This window comes from Neoarius graeffei (genome assembly GCF_027579695.1).
Source record: "Neoarius graeffei isolate fNeoGra1 chromosome 18 unlocalized genomic scaffold, fNeoGra1.pri SUPER_18_unloc_1, whole genome shotgun sequence".
Lineage (NCBI taxonomy): Eukaryota > Metazoa > Chordata > Actinopteri > Siluriformes > Ariidae > Neoarius > Neoarius graeffei.
In genome coordinates, this window is record NW_026869982.1 from 450534 (window position 1) to 463957 (window position 13424).

General features: G+C 45.5%; 22 non-coding genes and 34 pseudogenes across 22 annotated transcripts; all 56 read right to left on the reverse strand.

The window, feature by feature from the left end:
* Window positions 1-35: 35 nt before the first annotated feature.
* On the reverse strand, window positions 36-154 carry LOC132880319 (5S ribosomal RNA; annotated as a pseudogene).
* A 184-nt stretch (window positions 155-338) lies between these two features.
* Window positions 339-457, reverse strand: LOC132880320 (5S ribosomal RNA; annotated as a pseudogene).
* Window positions 458-571: 114 nt separating this feature from the next.
* On the reverse strand, window positions 572-690 carry LOC132878001 (5S ribosomal RNA). The gene has a single exon (XR_009653657.1). It is a non-coding gene; the product is annotated as a 5S ribosomal RNA (ribosomal RNA).
* Window positions 691-802: 112 nt separating this feature from the next.
* LOC132880322 (5S ribosomal RNA) lies at window positions 803-921 on the reverse strand (annotated as a pseudogene).
* A 124-nt stretch (window positions 922-1045) lies between these two features.
* Window positions 1046-1164, reverse strand: LOC132879632 (5S ribosomal RNA; annotated as a pseudogene).
* A 122-nt stretch (window positions 1165-1286) lies between these two features.
* Window positions 1287-1405, reverse strand: LOC132878286 (5S ribosomal RNA). The gene has a single exon (XR_009653716.1). It is a non-coding gene; the product is annotated as a 5S ribosomal RNA (ribosomal RNA).
* A 112-nt stretch (window positions 1406-1517) lies between these two features.
* On the reverse strand, window positions 1518-1636 carry LOC132880323 (5S ribosomal RNA; annotated as a pseudogene).
* Window positions 1637-1780: 144 nt separating this feature from the next.
* On the reverse strand, window positions 1781-1899 carry LOC132880324 (5S ribosomal RNA; annotated as a pseudogene).
* A 114-nt stretch (window positions 1900-2013) lies between these two features.
* On the reverse strand, window positions 2014-2132 carry LOC132878002 (5S ribosomal RNA). The gene has a single exon (XR_009653658.1). It is a non-coding gene; the product is annotated as a 5S ribosomal RNA (ribosomal RNA).
* Window positions 2133-2244: 112 nt separating this feature from the next.
* LOC132880325 (5S ribosomal RNA) lies at window positions 2245-2363 on the reverse strand (annotated as a pseudogene).
* Window positions 2364-2487: 124 nt separating this feature from the next.
* Window positions 2488-2606, reverse strand: LOC132879098 (5S ribosomal RNA; annotated as a pseudogene).
* A 122-nt stretch (window positions 2607-2728) lies between these two features.
* Window positions 2729-2847, reverse strand: LOC132878298 (5S ribosomal RNA). The gene has a single exon (XR_009653717.1). It is a non-coding gene; the product is annotated as a 5S ribosomal RNA (ribosomal RNA).
* A 112-nt stretch (window positions 2848-2959) lies between these two features.
* On the reverse strand, window positions 2960-3078 carry LOC132880326 (5S ribosomal RNA; annotated as a pseudogene).
* A 114-nt stretch (window positions 3079-3192) lies between these two features.
* Window positions 3193-3311, reverse strand: LOC132878003 (5S ribosomal RNA). The gene has a single exon (XR_009653659.1). It is a non-coding gene; the product is annotated as a 5S ribosomal RNA (ribosomal RNA).
* Window positions 3312-3423: 112 nt separating this feature from the next.
* On the reverse strand, window positions 3424-3542 carry LOC132880327 (5S ribosomal RNA; annotated as a pseudogene).
* Window positions 3543-3661: 119 nt separating this feature from the next.
* Window positions 3662-3780, reverse strand: LOC132879101 (5S ribosomal RNA; annotated as a pseudogene).
* Window positions 3781-3902: 122 nt separating this feature from the next.
* LOC132878310 (5S ribosomal RNA) lies at window positions 3903-4021 on the reverse strand. Its single transcript, XR_009653718.1, has one exon. It is a non-coding gene; the product is annotated as a 5S ribosomal RNA (ribosomal RNA).
* Window positions 4022-4133: 112 nt separating this feature from the next.
* LOC132880328 (5S ribosomal RNA) lies at window positions 4134-4252 on the reverse strand (annotated as a pseudogene).
* A 134-nt stretch (window positions 4253-4386) lies between these two features.
* On the reverse strand, window positions 4387-4505 carry LOC132880329 (5S ribosomal RNA; annotated as a pseudogene).
* Window positions 4506-4619: 114 nt separating this feature from the next.
* LOC132878005 (5S ribosomal RNA) lies at window positions 4620-4738 on the reverse strand. The gene has a single exon (XR_009653661.1). It is a non-coding gene; the product is annotated as a 5S ribosomal RNA (ribosomal RNA).
* A 112-nt stretch (window positions 4739-4850) lies between these two features.
* Window positions 4851-4969, reverse strand: LOC132880330 (5S ribosomal RNA; annotated as a pseudogene).
* A 119-nt stretch (window positions 4970-5088) lies between these two features.
* On the reverse strand, window positions 5089-5207 carry LOC132879102 (5S ribosomal RNA; annotated as a pseudogene).
* A 122-nt stretch (window positions 5208-5329) lies between these two features.
* LOC132878322 (5S ribosomal RNA) lies at window positions 5330-5448 on the reverse strand. Its single transcript, XR_009653719.1, has one exon. It is a non-coding gene; the product is annotated as a 5S ribosomal RNA (ribosomal RNA).
* A 112-nt stretch (window positions 5449-5560) lies between these two features.
* Window positions 5561-5679, reverse strand: LOC132880331 (5S ribosomal RNA; annotated as a pseudogene).
* A 159-nt stretch (window positions 5680-5838) lies between these two features.
* LOC132880333 (5S ribosomal RNA) lies at window positions 5839-5957 on the reverse strand (annotated as a pseudogene).
* Window positions 5958-6076: 119 nt separating this feature from the next.
* On the reverse strand, window positions 6077-6195 carry LOC132879579 (5S ribosomal RNA; annotated as a pseudogene).
* Window positions 6196-6317: 122 nt separating this feature from the next.
* LOC132878333 (5S ribosomal RNA) lies at window positions 6318-6436 on the reverse strand. Its single transcript, XR_009653720.1, has one exon. It is a non-coding gene; the product is annotated as a 5S ribosomal RNA (ribosomal RNA).
* A 112-nt stretch (window positions 6437-6548) lies between these two features.
* LOC132880334 (5S ribosomal RNA) lies at window positions 6549-6667 on the reverse strand (annotated as a pseudogene).
* Window positions 6668-6786: 119 nt separating this feature from the next.
* Window positions 6787-6905, reverse strand: LOC132879103 (5S ribosomal RNA; annotated as a pseudogene).
* A 122-nt stretch (window positions 6906-7027) lies between these two features.
* LOC132878345 (5S ribosomal RNA) lies at window positions 7028-7146 on the reverse strand. Its single transcript, XR_009653721.1, has one exon. It is a non-coding gene; the product is annotated as a 5S ribosomal RNA (ribosomal RNA).
* Window positions 7147-7258: 112 nt separating this feature from the next.
* On the reverse strand, window positions 7259-7377 carry LOC132880335 (5S ribosomal RNA; annotated as a pseudogene).
* Window positions 7378-7501: 124 nt separating this feature from the next.
* LOC132878357 (5S ribosomal RNA) lies at window positions 7502-7620 on the reverse strand. Its single transcript, XR_009653722.1, has one exon. It is a non-coding gene; the product is annotated as a 5S ribosomal RNA (ribosomal RNA).
* Window positions 7621-7732: 112 nt separating this feature from the next.
* LOC132878370 (5S ribosomal RNA) lies at window positions 7733-7851 on the reverse strand. Its single transcript, XR_009653724.1, has one exon. It is a non-coding gene; the product is annotated as a 5S ribosomal RNA (ribosomal RNA).
* Window positions 7852-7963: 112 nt separating this feature from the next.
* LOC132880336 (5S ribosomal RNA) lies at window positions 7964-8082 on the reverse strand (annotated as a pseudogene).
* Window positions 8083-8206: 124 nt separating this feature from the next.
* Window positions 8207-8325, reverse strand: LOC132878381 (5S ribosomal RNA). Its single transcript, XR_009653725.1, has one exon. It is a non-coding gene; the product is annotated as a 5S ribosomal RNA (ribosomal RNA).
* Window positions 8326-8437: 112 nt separating this feature from the next.
* Window positions 8438-8556, reverse strand: LOC132878393 (5S ribosomal RNA). The gene has a single exon (XR_009653726.1). It is a non-coding gene; the product is annotated as a 5S ribosomal RNA (ribosomal RNA).
* Window positions 8557-8668: 112 nt separating this feature from the next.
* LOC132880337 (5S ribosomal RNA) lies at window positions 8669-8787 on the reverse strand (annotated as a pseudogene).
* A 124-nt stretch (window positions 8788-8911) lies between these two features.
* LOC132878405 (5S ribosomal RNA) lies at window positions 8912-9030 on the reverse strand. The gene has a single exon (XR_009653727.1). It is a non-coding gene; the product is annotated as a 5S ribosomal RNA (ribosomal RNA).
* Window positions 9031-9142: 112 nt separating this feature from the next.
* Window positions 9143-9261, reverse strand: LOC132878417 (5S ribosomal RNA). The gene has a single exon (XR_009653728.1). It is a non-coding gene; the product is annotated as a 5S ribosomal RNA (ribosomal RNA).
* Window positions 9262-9373: 112 nt separating this feature from the next.
* LOC132880338 (5S ribosomal RNA) lies at window positions 9374-9492 on the reverse strand (annotated as a pseudogene).
* Window positions 9493-9651: 159 nt separating this feature from the next.
* Window positions 9652-9770, reverse strand: LOC132878428 (5S ribosomal RNA). The gene has a single exon (XR_009653729.1). It is a non-coding gene; the product is annotated as a 5S ribosomal RNA (ribosomal RNA).
* A 112-nt stretch (window positions 9771-9882) lies between these two features.
* Window positions 9883-10001, reverse strand: LOC132878059 (5S ribosomal RNA; annotated as a pseudogene).
* A 124-nt stretch (window positions 10002-10125) lies between these two features.
* Window positions 10126-10244, reverse strand: LOC132878439 (5S ribosomal RNA). Its single transcript, XR_009653730.1, has one exon. It is a non-coding gene; the product is annotated as a 5S ribosomal RNA (ribosomal RNA).
* A 112-nt stretch (window positions 10245-10356) lies between these two features.
* On the reverse strand, window positions 10357-10475 carry LOC132880339 (5S ribosomal RNA; annotated as a pseudogene).
* A 149-nt stretch (window positions 10476-10624) lies between these two features.
* On the reverse strand, window positions 10625-10743 carry LOC132880340 (5S ribosomal RNA; annotated as a pseudogene).
* Window positions 10744-10862: 119 nt separating this feature from the next.
* Window positions 10863-10981, reverse strand: LOC132879104 (5S ribosomal RNA; annotated as a pseudogene).
* A 122-nt stretch (window positions 10982-11103) lies between these two features.
* LOC132877314 (5S ribosomal RNA) lies at window positions 11104-11222 on the reverse strand. Its single transcript, XR_009652995.1, has one exon. It is a non-coding gene; the product is annotated as a 5S ribosomal RNA (ribosomal RNA).
* A 112-nt stretch (window positions 11223-11334) lies between these two features.
* LOC132880341 (5S ribosomal RNA) lies at window positions 11335-11453 on the reverse strand (annotated as a pseudogene).
* Window positions 11454-11572: 119 nt separating this feature from the next.
* Window positions 11573-11691, reverse strand: LOC132878669 (5S ribosomal RNA; annotated as a pseudogene).
* Window positions 11692-11813: 122 nt separating this feature from the next.
* Window positions 11814-11932, reverse strand: LOC132878451 (5S ribosomal RNA). Its single transcript, XR_009653731.1, has one exon. It is a non-coding gene; the product is annotated as a 5S ribosomal RNA (ribosomal RNA).
* Window positions 11933-12044: 112 nt separating this feature from the next.
* Window positions 12045-12163, reverse strand: LOC132880342 (5S ribosomal RNA; annotated as a pseudogene).
* A 124-nt stretch (window positions 12164-12287) lies between these two features.
* On the reverse strand, window positions 12288-12406 carry LOC132879105 (5S ribosomal RNA; annotated as a pseudogene).
* A 122-nt stretch (window positions 12407-12528) lies between these two features.
* Window positions 12529-12647, reverse strand: LOC132878462 (5S ribosomal RNA). The gene has a single exon (XR_009653732.1). It is a non-coding gene; the product is annotated as a 5S ribosomal RNA (ribosomal RNA).
* A 112-nt stretch (window positions 12648-12759) lies between these two features.
* Window positions 12760-12878, reverse strand: LOC132880344 (5S ribosomal RNA; annotated as a pseudogene).
* Window positions 12879-12997: 119 nt separating this feature from the next.
* Window positions 12998-13116, reverse strand: LOC132879591 (5S ribosomal RNA; annotated as a pseudogene).
* A 122-nt stretch (window positions 13117-13238) lies between these two features.
* On the reverse strand, window positions 13239-13357 carry LOC132878474 (5S ribosomal RNA). Its single transcript, XR_009653733.1, has one exon. It is a non-coding gene; the product is annotated as a 5S ribosomal RNA (ribosomal RNA).
* Window positions 13358-13424: the final 67 nt, after the last annotated feature.

A 13424-nucleotide genomic window follows, 5' to 3' on the forward strand; every position in this document is an offset into this window, starting at 1 on the left:
ATTCAAACAGATTTCTGCAAGAAGACAAAATAAAATGCTTACAGTACCTGGTATTCCTAGGCAGTCTCACACTCAAGTACTAACCAGGCCCAACTCTGTTTAGCTTCTCAGATCAGACAGGATCAGGCATTGTCAGAGTGGTTTGGACGTAAACAACAGTCTGGAAATGTGTGCCTTGCCTTGCCTTGCCTTGCCTTGCCTTGCCTTGCCTTGCCTTGCCTTGCCTTGCCTTGCCTTGCCTTGCCTTGCCTTGCCTTGCCTTGCGCCCAGAAGGAAAATTCTTGCCTTGCGACCAGAAGGAAAATTCAAACAGATTTCTGCAAGAAGACAAAATAAAATGCTTACAGTACCTGGTATTCCTAGGCAGTCTCACACTCAAGTACTAACCAGGCCCAACTCTGTTTAGCTTCTCAGATCAGACAGGATCAGGCATTGTCAGAGTGGTTTGGACGTAAACAACAGTCTGGAAATGTGTGCCTTGCCTTGCCTTGCCTTGCGCCCAGAAGGAAAATTCTTGCCTTGCGAGCAGAAGGAAAATTCAAACAGATTTCTGCAAGAAGACAAAATAAAATGCTTACAGTACCTGGTATTCCTAGGCAGTCTCCCACTCAAGTACTAACCAGGCCCAACTCTGTTTAGCTTCTGAGATCAGACAGGATCAGGCGTTGTCAGAGTGGTTTGGCCGTAAGCAACAGCTTGTTGGAAATGTGCCGTTTTTCTTGCCTTGCGATCAGAAGGAAAATTCTTGCCTTGCGACCAGAAGGAAAATTCAAACAGATTTCTGCAAGAAGACAAAATAAAATGCTTACAGTACCTGGTATTCCTAGGCAGTCTCACACTCAAGTACTAACCAGGCCCAACTCTGTTTAGCTTCTCAGATCAGACAGGATCAGGCATTGTCAGAGTGGTTTGGACGTAAACAACAGTCTGGAAATGTGTGCCTTGCCTTGCCTTGCCTTGCCTTGCCTTGCGCCCAGAAGGAAAATTCTTGCCTTGCGAGCAGAAGGAAAATTCAAACAGATTTCTGCAAGAAGACAAAATAAAATGCTTACAGTACCTGGTATTCCTAGGCAGTCTCACACTCAAGTACTAACCAGGCCCAACTCTGTTTAGCTTCTGAAATCAGACGGGATCAGGCATTGTCAGAGTGGTTTGGCCGTGAGCAACAGTTTGCTGGAAATGTGCCGTTTTTCTTGCCTTGCCTTGCCTTGCGCCCAGAAGGAAAATTATTGCCTTGCTAGCAGAAGGAAAATTCAAACAGATTTCTGCAAGAAGACAAAATAAAATGCTTACAGTACCTGGTATTCCTAGGCAGTCTCCCACTCAAGTACTAACCAGGCCCAACTCTGTTTAGCTTCTGAGATCAGACGGGATCAGGCGTTGTCAGAGTGGTTTGGCCGTAAGCAACAGCTTGTTGGAAATGTGCCGTTTTTCTTGCCTTGCGATCAGAAGGAAAATTCTTGCCTTGCGACCAGAAGGAAAATTCAAACAGATTTCTGCAAGAAGACAAAATAAAATGCTTACAGTACCTGGTATTCCTAGGCAGTCTCACACTCAAGTACTAACCAGGCCCAACTCTGTTTAGCTTCTCAGATCAGACAGGATCAGGCATTGTCAGAGTGGTTTGGACGTAAACAACAGTCTGGAAATGTGTGCCTTGCCTTGCCTTGCCTTGCCTTGCCTTGCCTTGCCTTGCCTTGCCTTGCGCCCAGAAGGAAAATTCTTGCCTTGCGACCAGAAGGAAAATTCAAACAGATTTCTGCAAGAAGACAAAATAAAATGCTTACAGTACCTGGTATTCCTAGGCAGTCTCACACTCAAGTACTAACCAGGCCCAACTCTGTTTAGCTTCTCAGATCAGACAGGATCAGGCATTGTCAGAGTGGTTTGGACGTAAACAACAGTCTGGAAATGTGTGCCTTGCCTTGCCTTGCCTTGCGCCCAGAAGGAAAATTCTTGCCTTGCGAGCAGAAGGAAAATTCAAACAGATTTCTGCAAGAAGACAAAATAAAATGCTTACAGTACCTGGTATTCCTAGGCAGTCTCCCACTCAAGTACTAACCAGGCCCAACTCTGTTTAGCTTCTGAGATCAGACAGGATCAGGCGTTGTCAGAGTGGTTTGGCCGTAAGCAGCAGCTTGTTGGAAATGTGCCGTTTTTCTTGCCTTGCGATCAGAAGGAAAATTCTTGCCTTGCGACCAGAAGGAAAATTCAAACAGATTTCTGCAAGAAGACAAAATAAAATGCTTACAGTACCTGGTATTCCTAGGCAGTCTCACACTCAAGTACTAACCAGGCCCAACTCTGTTTAGCTTCTCAGATCAGACAGGATCAGGCATTGTCAGAGTGGTTTGGACGTAAACAACAGTCTGGAAATGTGTGCCTTGCCTTGCCTTGCCTTGCCTTGCCTTGCGCCCAGAAGGAAAATTCTTGCCTTGCGAGCAGAAGGAAAATTCAAACAGATTTCTGCAAGAAGACAAAATAAAATGCTTACAGTACCTGGTATTCCTAGGCAGTCTCCCACTCAAGTACTAACCAGGCCCAACTCTGTTTAGCTTCTGAAATCAGACGGGATCAGGCATTGTCAGAGTGGTTTGGCCGTGAGCAACAGTTTGCTGGAAATGTGCCGTTTTTCTTGCCTTGCCTTGCCTTGCGCCCAGAAGGAAAATTATTGCCTTGCTAGCAGAAGGAAAATTCAAACAGATTTCTGCAAGAAGACAAAATAAAATGCTTACAGTACCTGGTATTCCTAGGCAGTCTCCCACTCAAGTACTAACCAGGCCCAACTCTGTTTAGCTTCTGAGATCAGACGGGATCAGGCGTTGTCAGAGTGGTTTGGCCGTAAGCAACAGCTTGTTGGAAATGTGCCGTTTTTCTTGCCTTGCGATCAGAAGGAAAATTCTTGCCTTGCGACCAGAAGGAAAATTCAAACAGATTTCTGCAAGAAGACAAAATAAAATGCTTACAGTACCTGGTATTCCTAGGCAGTCTCACACTCAAGTACTAACCAGGCCCAACTCTGTTTAGCTTCTCAGATCAGACAGGATCAGGCATTGTCAGAGTGGTTTGGACGTAAACAACAGTCTGGAAATGTGTGCCTTGCCTTGCCTTGCCTTGCGCCCAGAAGTAAAATTCTTGCCTTGCGAGCAGAAGGAAAATTCAAACAGATTTCTGCAAGAAGACAAAATAAAATGCTTACAGTACCTGGTATTCCTAGGCAGTCTCCCACTCAAGTACTAACCAGGCCCAACTCTGTTTAGCTTCTGAGATCAGACAGGATCAGGCGTTGTCAGAGTGGTTTGGCCGTAAGCAACAGCTTGTTGGAAATGTGCCGTTTTTCTTGCCTTGCGATCAGAAGGAAAATTCTTGCCTTGCGACCAGAAGGAAAATTCAAACAGATTTCTGCAAGAAGACAAAATAAAATGCTTACAGTACCTGGTATTCCTAGGCAGTCTCACACTCAAGTACTAACCAGGCCCAACTCTGTTTAGCTTCTCAGATCAGACAGGATCAGGCATTGTCAGAGTGGTTTGGACGTAAACAACAGTCTGGAAATGTGTGCCTTGCCTTGCCTTGCCTTGCCTTGCGCCCAGAAGGAAAATTCTTGCCTTGCGAGCAGAAGGAAAATTCAAACAGATTTCTGCAAGAAGACAAAATAAAATGCTTACAGTACCTGGTATTCCTAGGCAGTCTCCCACTCAAGTACTAACCAGGCCCAACTCTGTTTAGCTTCTGAAATCAGACGGGATCAGGCATTGTCAGAGTGGTTTGGCCGTGAGCAACAGTTTGCTGGAAATGTGCCGTTTTTCTTGCCTTGCCTTGCCTTGCGCCCAGAAGGAAAATTATTGCCTTGCTAGCAGAAGGAAAATTCAAACAGATTTCTGCAAGAAGACAAAATAAAATGCTTACAGTACCTGGTATTCCTAGGCAGTCTCCCACTCAAGTACTAACCAGGCCCAACTCTGTTTAGCTTCTGAGATCAGACGGGATCAGGCGTTGTCAGAGTGGTTTGGCCGTAAGCAACAGCTTGTTGGAAATGTGCCGTTTTTCTTGCCTTGCGATCAGAAGGAAAATTCTTGCCTTGCGACCAGAAGGAAAATTCAAACAGATTTCTGCAAGAAGACAAAATAAAATGCTTACAGTACCTGGTATTCCTAGGCAGTCTCACACTCAAGTACTAACCAGGCCCAACTCTGTTTAGCTTCTCAGATCAGACAGGATCAGGCATTGTCAGAGTGGTTTGGACGTAAACAACAGTCTGGAAATGTGTGCCTTGCCTTGCCTTGCCTTGCCTTGCCTTGCCTTGCCTTGCGCCCAGAAGGAAAATTCTTGCCTTGCGACCAGAAGGAAAATTCAAACAGATTTCTGCAAGAAGACAAAATAAAATGCTTACAGTACCTGGTATTCCTAGGCAGTCTCACACTCAAGTACTAACCAGGCCCAACTCTGTTTAGCTTCTCAGATCAGACAGGATCAGGCATTGTCAGAGTGGTTTGGACGTAAACAACAGTCTGGAAATGTGTGCCTTGCCTTGCCTTGCCTTGCGCCCAGAAGGAAAATTCTTGCCTTGCGAGCAGAAGGAAAATTCAAACAGATTTCTGCAAGAAGACAAAATAAAATGCTTACAGTACCTGGTATTCCTAGGCAGTCTCCCACTCAAGTACTAACCAGGCCCAACTCTGTTTAGCTTCTGAGATCAGACAGGATCAGGCGTTGTCAGAGTGGTTTGGCCGTAAGCAACAGCTTGTTGGAAATGTGCCGTTTTTCTTGCCTTGCGATCAGAAGGAAAATTCTTGCCTTGCGACCAGAAGGAAAATTCAAACAGATTTCTGCAAGAAGACAAAATAAAATGCTTACAGTACCTGGTATTCCTAGGCAGTCTCACACTCAAGTACTAACCAGGCCCAACTCTGTTTAGCTTCTCAGATCAGACAGGATCAGGCATTGTCAGAGTGGTTTGGACGTAAACAACAGTCTGGAAATGTGTGCCTTGCCTTGCCTTGCCTTGCCTTGCGCCCAGAAGGAAAATTCTTGCCTTGCGAGCAGAAGGAAAATTCAAACAGATTTCTGCAAGAAGACAAAATAAAATGCTTACAGTACCTGGTATTCCTAGGCAGTCTCCCACTCAAGTACTAACCAGGCCCAACTCTGTTTAGCTTCTGAAATCAGACGGGATCAGGCATTGTCAGAGTGGTTTGGCCGTGAGCAACAGTTTGCTGGAAATGTGCCGTTTTTCTTGCCTTGCCTTGCCTTGCGCCCAGAAGGAAAATTATTGCCTTGCTAGCAGAAGGAAAATTCAAACAGATTTCTGCAAGAAGACAAAATAAAATGCTTACAGTACCTGGTATTCCTAGGCAGTCTCCCACTCAAGTACTAACCAGGCCCAACTCTGTTTAGCTTCTGAGATCAGACGGGATCAGGCGTTGTCAGAGTGGTTTGGCCGTAAGCAACAGCTTGTTGGAAATGTGCCGTTTTTCTTGCCTTGCGATCAGAAGGAAAATTCTTGCCTTGCGACCAGAAGGAAAATTCAAACAGATTTCTGCAAGAAGACAAAATAAAATGCTTACAGTACCTGGTATTCCTAGGCAGTCTCACACTCAAGTACTAACCAGGCCCAACTCTGTTTAGCTTCTCAGATCAGACAGGATCAGGCATTGTCAGAGTGGTTTGGACGTAAACAACAGTCTGGAAATGTGTGCCTTGCCTTGCCTTGCCTTGCCTTGCCTTGCCTTGCCTTGCCTTGCCTTGCCTTGCCTTGCCTTGCGCCCAGAAGGAAAATTCTTGCCTTGCGAGCAGAAGGAAAATTCAAACAGATTTCTGCAAGAAGACAAAATAAAATGCTTACAGTACCTGGTATTCCTAGGCAGTCTCACACTCAAGTACTAACCAGGCCCAACTCTGTTTAGCTTCTCAGATCAGACAGGATCAGGCATTGTCAGAGTGGTTTGGACGTAAACAACAGTCTGGAAATGTGTGCCTTGCCTTGCCTTGCCTTGCCTTGCGCCCAGAAGGAAAATTCTTGCCTTGCGAGCAGAAGGAAAATTCAAACAGATTTCTGCAAGAAGACAAAATAAAATGCTTACAGTACCTGGTATTCCTAGGCAGTCTCCCACTCAAGTACTAAACAGGCCCAACTCTGTTTAGCTTCTGAAATCAGACGGGATCAGGCATTGTCAGAGTGGTTTGGCCGTGAGCAACAGTTTGCTGGAAATGTGCCGTTTTTCTTGCCTTGCCTTGCCTTGCGCCCAGAAGGAAAATTATTGCCTTGCGAGCAGAAGGAAAATTCAAACAGATTTCTGCAAGAAGACAAAATAAAATGCTTACAGTACCTGGTATTCCTAGGCAGTCTCCCACTCAAGTACTAACCAGGCCCAACTCTGTTTAGCTTCTGAGATCAGACGGGATCAGGCGTTGTCAGAGTGGTTTGGCCGTAAGCAACAGCTTGTTGGAAATGTGCCGTTTTTCTTGCCTTGCGATCAGAAGGAAAATTCTTGCCTTGCGACCAGAAGGAAAATTCAAACAGATTTCTGCAAGAAGACAAAATAAAATGCTTACAGTACCTGGTATTCCTAGGCAGTCTCACACTCAAGTACTAACCAGGCCCAACTCTGTTTAGCTTCTCAGATCAGACAGGATCAGGCATTGTCAGAGTGGTTTGGACGTAAACAGCAGTCTGGAAATGTGTGCCTTGCCTTGCCTTGCCTTGCCTTGCGCCCAGAAGGAAAATTCTTGCCTTGCGAGCAGAAGGAAAATTCAAACAGATTTCTGCAAGAAGACAAAATAAAATGCTTACAGTACCTGGTATTCCTAGGCAGTCTCCCACTCAAGTACTAACCAGGCCCAACTCTGTTTAGCTTCTGAAATCAGACGGGATCAGGCATTGTCAGAGTGGTTTGGCCGTGAGCAACAGTTTGCTGGAAATGTGCCGTTTTTCTTGCCTTGCCTTGCCTTGCGCCCAGAAGGAAAATTATTGCCTTGCGAGCAGAAGGAAAATTCAAACAGATTTCTGCAAGAAGACAAAATAAAATGCTTACAGTACCTGGTATTCCTAGGCAGTCTCCCACTCAAGTACTAACCAGGCCCAACTCTGTTTAGCTTCTGAGATCAGACGGGATCAGGCGTTGTCAGAGTGGTTTGGCCGTAAGCAACAGCTTGTTGGAAATGTGCCGTTTTTCTTGCCTTGCGATCAGAAGGAAAATTCTTGCCTTGCGACCAGAAGGAAAATTCAAACAGATTTCTGCAAGAAGACAAAATAAAATGCTTACAGTACCTGGTATTCCTAGGCAGTCTCACACTCAAGTACTAACCAGGCCCAACTCTGTTTAGCTTCTCAGATCAGACAGGATCAGGCATTGTCAGAGTGGTTTGGACGTAAACAACAGTCTGGAAATGTGTGCCTTGCCTTGCCTTGCCTTGCCTTGCCTTGCGCCCAGAAGGAAAATTCTTGCCTTGCGAGCAGAAGGAAAATTCAAACAGATTTCTGCAAGAAGACAAAATAAAATGCTTACAGTACCTGGTATTCCTAGGCAGTCTCCCACTCAAGTACTAACCAGGCCCAACTCTGTTTAGCTTCTGAGATCAGACGGGATCAGGCGTTGTCAGAGTGGTTTGGCCGTAAGCAACAGCTTGTTGGAAATGTGCCGTTTTTCTTGCCTTGCGATCAGAAGGAAAATTCTTGCCTTGCGACCAGAAGGAAAATTCAAACAGATTTCTGCAAGAAGACAAAATAAAATGCTTACAGTACCTGGTATTCCTAGGCAGTCTCCCACTCAAGTACTAACCAGGCCCAACTCTGTTTAGCTTCTGAGATCAGACGGGATCAGGCGTTGTCAGAGTGGTTTGGCCGTAAGCAACAGCTTGTTGGAAATGTGCCGTTTTTCTTGCCTTGCGATCAGAAGGAAAATTCTTGCCTTGCGACCAGAAGGAAAATTCAAACAGATTTCTGCAAGAAGACAAAATAAAATGCTTACAGTACCTGGTATTCCTAGGCAGTCTCACACTCAAGTACTAACCAGGCCCAACTCTGTTTAGCTTCTCAGATCAGACAGGATCAGGCATTGTCAGAGTGGTTTGGACGTAAACAACAGTCTGGAAATGTGTGCCTTGCCTTGCCTTGCCTTGCCTTGCCTTGCGCCCAGAAGGAAAATTCTTGCCTTGCGAGCAGAAGGAAAATTCAAACAGATTTCTGCAAGAAGACAAAATAAAATGCTTACAGTACCTGGTATTCCTAGGCAGTCTCCCACTCAAGTACTAACCAGGCCCAACTCTGTTTAGCTTCTGAGATCAGACGGGATCAGGCGTTGTCAGAGTGGTTTGGCCGTAAGCAACAGCTTGTTGGAAATGTGCCGTTTTTCTTGCCTTGCGATCAGAAGGAAAATTCTTGCCTTGCGACCAGAAGGAAAATTCAAACAGATTTCTGCAAGAAGACAAAATAAAATGCTTACAGTACCTGGTATTCCTAGGCAGTCTCCCACTCAAGTACTAACCAGGCCCAACTCTGTTTAGCTTCTGAGATCAGACGGGATCAGGCGTTGTCAGAGTGGTTTGGCCGTAAGCAACAGCTTGTTGGAAATGTGCCGTTTTTCTTGCCTTGCGATCAGAAGGAAAATTCTTGCCTTGCGACCAGAAGGAAAATTCAAACAGATTTCTGCAAGAAGACAAAATAAAATGCTTACAGTACCTGGTATTCCTAGGCAGTCTCACACTCAAGTACTAACCAGGCCCAACTCTGTTTAGCTTCTCAGATCAGACAGGATCAGGCATTGTCAGAGTGGTTTGGACGTAAACAACAGTCTGGAAATGTGTGCCTTGCCTTGCCTTGCCTTGCCTTGCCTTGCGCCCAGAAGGAAAATTCTTGCCTTGCGAGCAGAAGGAAAATTCAAACAGATTTCTGCAAGAAGACAAAATAAAATGCTTACAGTACCTGGTATTCCTAGGCAGTCTCCCACTCAAGTACTAACCAGGCCCAACTCTGTTTAGCTTCTGAGATCAGACGGGATCAGGCGTTGTCAGAGTGGTTTGGCCGTAAGCAACAGCTTGTTGGAAATGTGCCGTTTTTCTTGCCTTGCGATCAGAAGGAAAATTCTTGCCTTGCGACCAGAAGGAAAATTCAAACAGATTTCTGCAAGAAGACAAAATAAAATGCTTACAGTACCTGGTATTCCTAGGCAGTCTCCCACTCAAGTACTAACCAGGCCCAACTCTGTTTAGCTTCTGAGATCAGACGGGATCAGGCGTTGTCAGAGTGGTTTGGCCGTAAGCAACAGCTTGTTGGAAATGTGCCGTTTTTCTTGCCTTGCGATCAGAAGGAAAATTCTTGCCTTGCGACCAGAAGGAAAATTCAAACAGATTTCTGCAAGAAGACAAAATAAAATGCTTACAGTACCTGGTATTCCTAGGCAGTCTCACACTCAAGTACTAACCAGGCCCAACTCTGTTTAGCTTCTCAGATCAGACAGGATCAGGCATTGTCAGAGTGGTTTGGACGTAAACAACAGTCTGGAAATGTGTGCCTTGCCTTGCCTTGCCTTGCCTTGCCTTGCCTTGCCTTGCCTTGCCTTGCCTTGCCTTGCCTTGCGCCCAGAAGGAAAATTCTTGCCTTGCGAGCAGAAGGAAAATTCAAACAGATTTCTGCAAGAAGACAAAATAAAATGCTTACAGTACCTGGTATTCCTAGGCAGTCTCCCACTCAAGTACTAACCAGGCCCAACTCTGTTTAGCTTCTGAGATCAGACGGGATCAGGCGTTGTCAGAGTGGTTTGGCCGTAAGCAACAGCTTGTTGGAAATGTGCCGTTTTTCTTGCCTTGCGATCAGAAGGAAAATTCTTGCCTTGCGACCAGAAGGAAAATTCAAACAGATTTCTGCAAGAAGACAAAATAAAATGCTTACAGTACCTGGTATTCCTAGGCAGTCTCCCACTCAAGTACTAACCAGGCCCAACTCTGTTTAGCTTCTGAGATCAGATGGGATCAGGCGTTGTCAGAGTGGTTTGGACGTAAACAACAGTCTGGAAATGTGTGCCTTGCCTTGCCTTGCCTTGCCTTGCCTTGCGCCCAGAAGGAAAATTCTTGCCTTGCGAGCAGAAGGAAAATTCAAACAGATTTCTGCAAGAAGACAAAATAAAATGCTTACAGTACCTGGTATTCCTAGGCAGTCTCCCACTCAAGTACTAACCAGGCCCAACTCTGTTTAGCTTCTGAGATCAGACGGGATCAGGCGTTGTCAGAGTGGTTTGGCCGTAAGCAACAGCTTGTTGGAAATGTGCCGTTTTTCTTGCCTTGCGATCAGAAGGAAAATTCTTGCCTTGCGACCAGAAGGAAAATTCAAACAGATTTCTGCAAGAAGACAAAATAAAATGCTTACAGTACCTGGTATTCCTAGGCAGTCTCACACTCAAGTACTAACCAGGCCCAACTCTGTTTAGCTTCTCAGATCAGACAGGATCAGGCATTGTCAGAGTGGTTTGGACGTAAACAACAGTCTGGAAATGTGTGCCTTGCCTTGCCTTGCCTTGCCTTGCCTTGCCTTGCCTTGCCTTGCCTTGCCTTGCGCCCAGAAGGAAAATTCTTGCCTTGCGAGCAGAAGGAAAATTCAAACAGATTTCTGCAAGAAGACAAAATAAAATGCTTACAGTACCTGGTATTCCTAGGCAGTCTCACACTCAAGTACTAACCAGGCCCAACTCTGTTTAGCTTCTCAGATCAGACAGGATCAGGCATTGTCAGAGTGGTTTGGACGTAAACAACAGTCTGGAAATGTGTGCCTTGCCTTGCCTTGCCTTGCCTTGCGCCCAGAAGGAAAATTCTTGCCTTGCGAGCAGAAGGAAAATTCAAACAGATTTCTGCAAGAAGACAAAATAAAATGCTTACAGTACCTGGTATTCCTAGGCAGTCTCCCACTCAAGTACTAACCAGGCCCAACTCTGTTTAGCTTCTGAAATCAGACGGGATCAGGCATTGTCAGAGTGGTTTGGCCGTGAGCAACAGTTTGCTGGAAATGTGCCGTTTTTCTTGCCTTGCCTTGCCTTGCGCCCAGAAGGAAAATTATTGCCTTGCGAGCAGAAGGAAAATTCAAACAGATTTCTGCAAGAAGACAAAATAAAATGCTTACAGTACCTGGTATTCCTAGGCAGTCTCCCACTCAAGTACTAACCAGGCCCAACTCTGCTTAGCTTCTGAGATCAGACGGGATCAGGCGTTGTCAGAGTGGTTTGGCCGTAAGCAACAGCTTGTTGGAAATGTGCCGTTTTTCTTGCCTTGCGATCAGAAGGAAAATTCTTGCCTTGCGACCAGAAGGAAAATTCAAACAGATTTCTGCAAGAAGACAAAATAAAATGCTTACAGTACCTGGTATTCCTAGGCAGTCTCACACTCAAGTACTAACCAGGCCCAACTCTGTTTAGCTTCTCAGATCAGACAGGATCAGGCATTGTCAGAGTGGTTTGGACGTAAACAGCAGTCTGGAAATGTGTGCCTTGCCTTGCCTTGCCTTGCCTTGCGCCCAGAAGGAAAATTCTTGCCTTGCGAGCAGAAGGAAAATTCAAACAGATTTCTGCAAGAAGACAAAATAATATGCTTACAGTACCTGGTATTCCTAGGCAGTCTCCCACTCAAGTACTAACCAGGCCCAACTCTGTTTAGCTTCTGAAATCAGATGGGATCAGGCATTGTCAGAGTGGTTTGGCCGTGAGCAACAGTTTGCTGGAAATGTGCCGTTTTTCTTGCCTTGCCTTGCCTTGCGCCCAGAAGGAAAATTATTGCCTTGCGAGCAGAAGGAAAATTCAAACAGATTTCTGCAAGAAGACAAAATAAAATGCTTACAGTACCTGGTATTCCTAGGCAGTCTCCCACTCAAGTACTAACCAGGCCCAACTCTGTTTAGCTTCTGAGATCAGACGGGATCAGGCGTTGTCAGAGTGGTTTGGCCGTAAGCAACAGCTTGTTGGAAATGTGCCGTTTTTCTTGCCTTGCGATCAGAAGGAAAATTCTTGCCTTGCGACCAGAAGGAAAATTCAAACAGATTTCTGCAAGAAGACAAAATAAAATGCTTACAGTACCTGGTATTCCTAGGCAGTCTCACACTCAAGTACTAACCAGGCCCAACTCTGTTTAGCTTCTCAGATCAGACAGGATCAGGCATTGTCAGAGTGGTTTGGACGTAAACAACAGTCTGGAAATGTGTGCCTTGCCTTGCCTTGCCTTGCCTTGCCTTGCGCCCAGAAGGAAAATTCTTGCCTTGCGAGCAGAAGGAAAATTCAAACAGATTTCTGCAAGAAGACAAAATAAAATGCTTACAGTACCTGGTATTCCTAGGCAGTCTCCCACTCAAGTACTAACCAGGCCCAACTCTGTTTAGCTTCTGAAATCAGACGGGATCAGGCATTGTCAGAGTGGTTTGGCCGTGAGCAACAGTTTGCTGGAAATGTGCCGTTTTTCTTGCCTTGCCTTGCCTTGCGCCCAGAAGGAAAATTATTGCCTTGCGAGCAGAAGGAAAATTCAAACAGATTTCTGCAAGAAGACAAAATAAAATGCTTACAGTACCTGGTATTCCTAGGCAGTCTCCCACTCAAGTACTAACCAGGCCCAACTCTGTTTAGCTTCTGAGATCAGACGGGATCAGGCGTTGTCAGAGTGGTTTGGCCGTAAGCAACAGCTTGTTGGAAATGTGCCGTTTTTCTTGCCTTGCGATCAGAAGGAAAATTCTTGCCTTGCGACCAGAAGGAAAATTCAAACAGATTTCTGCAAGAAGACAAAATAAAATGCTTACAGTACCTGGTATTCCTAGGCAGTCTCACACTCAAGTACTAACCAGGCCCAACTCTGTTTAGCTTCTCAGATCAGACAGGATCAGGCATTGTCAGAGTGGTTTGGACGTAAACAGCAGTCTGGAAATGTGTGCCTTGCCTTGCCTTGCCTTGCCTTGCGCCCAGAAGGAAAATTCTTGCCTTGCGAGCAGAAGGAAAATTCAAACAGATTTCTGCAAGAAGACAAAATAAAATGCTTACAGTACCTGGTATTCCTAGGCAGTCTCCCACTCAAGTACTAACCAGGCCCAACTCTGTTTAGCTTCTGAAACCAGACGGGATCAGGCATTGTCAGAGTGGTTTGGCCGTGAGCAACAGTTTGCTGGAAATGTGCCGTTTTTCTTGCCTTGCCTTGCCTTGCGCCCAGAAGGAAAATTATTGCCTTGCGAGCAGAAGGAAAATTCAAACAGATTTCTGCAAGAAGACAAAATAAAATGCTTACAGTACCTGGTATTCCTAGGCAGTCTCCCACTCAAGTACTAACCAGGCCCAACTCTGTTTAGCTTCTGAGATCAGACGGGATCAGGCGTTGTCAGAGTGGTTTGGCCGTAAGCAACAGCTTGTTGGAAATGTGCCGTTTTTCTTGCCTTGCGATCAGAAGGAAAATTCTTGCCTTGCGAC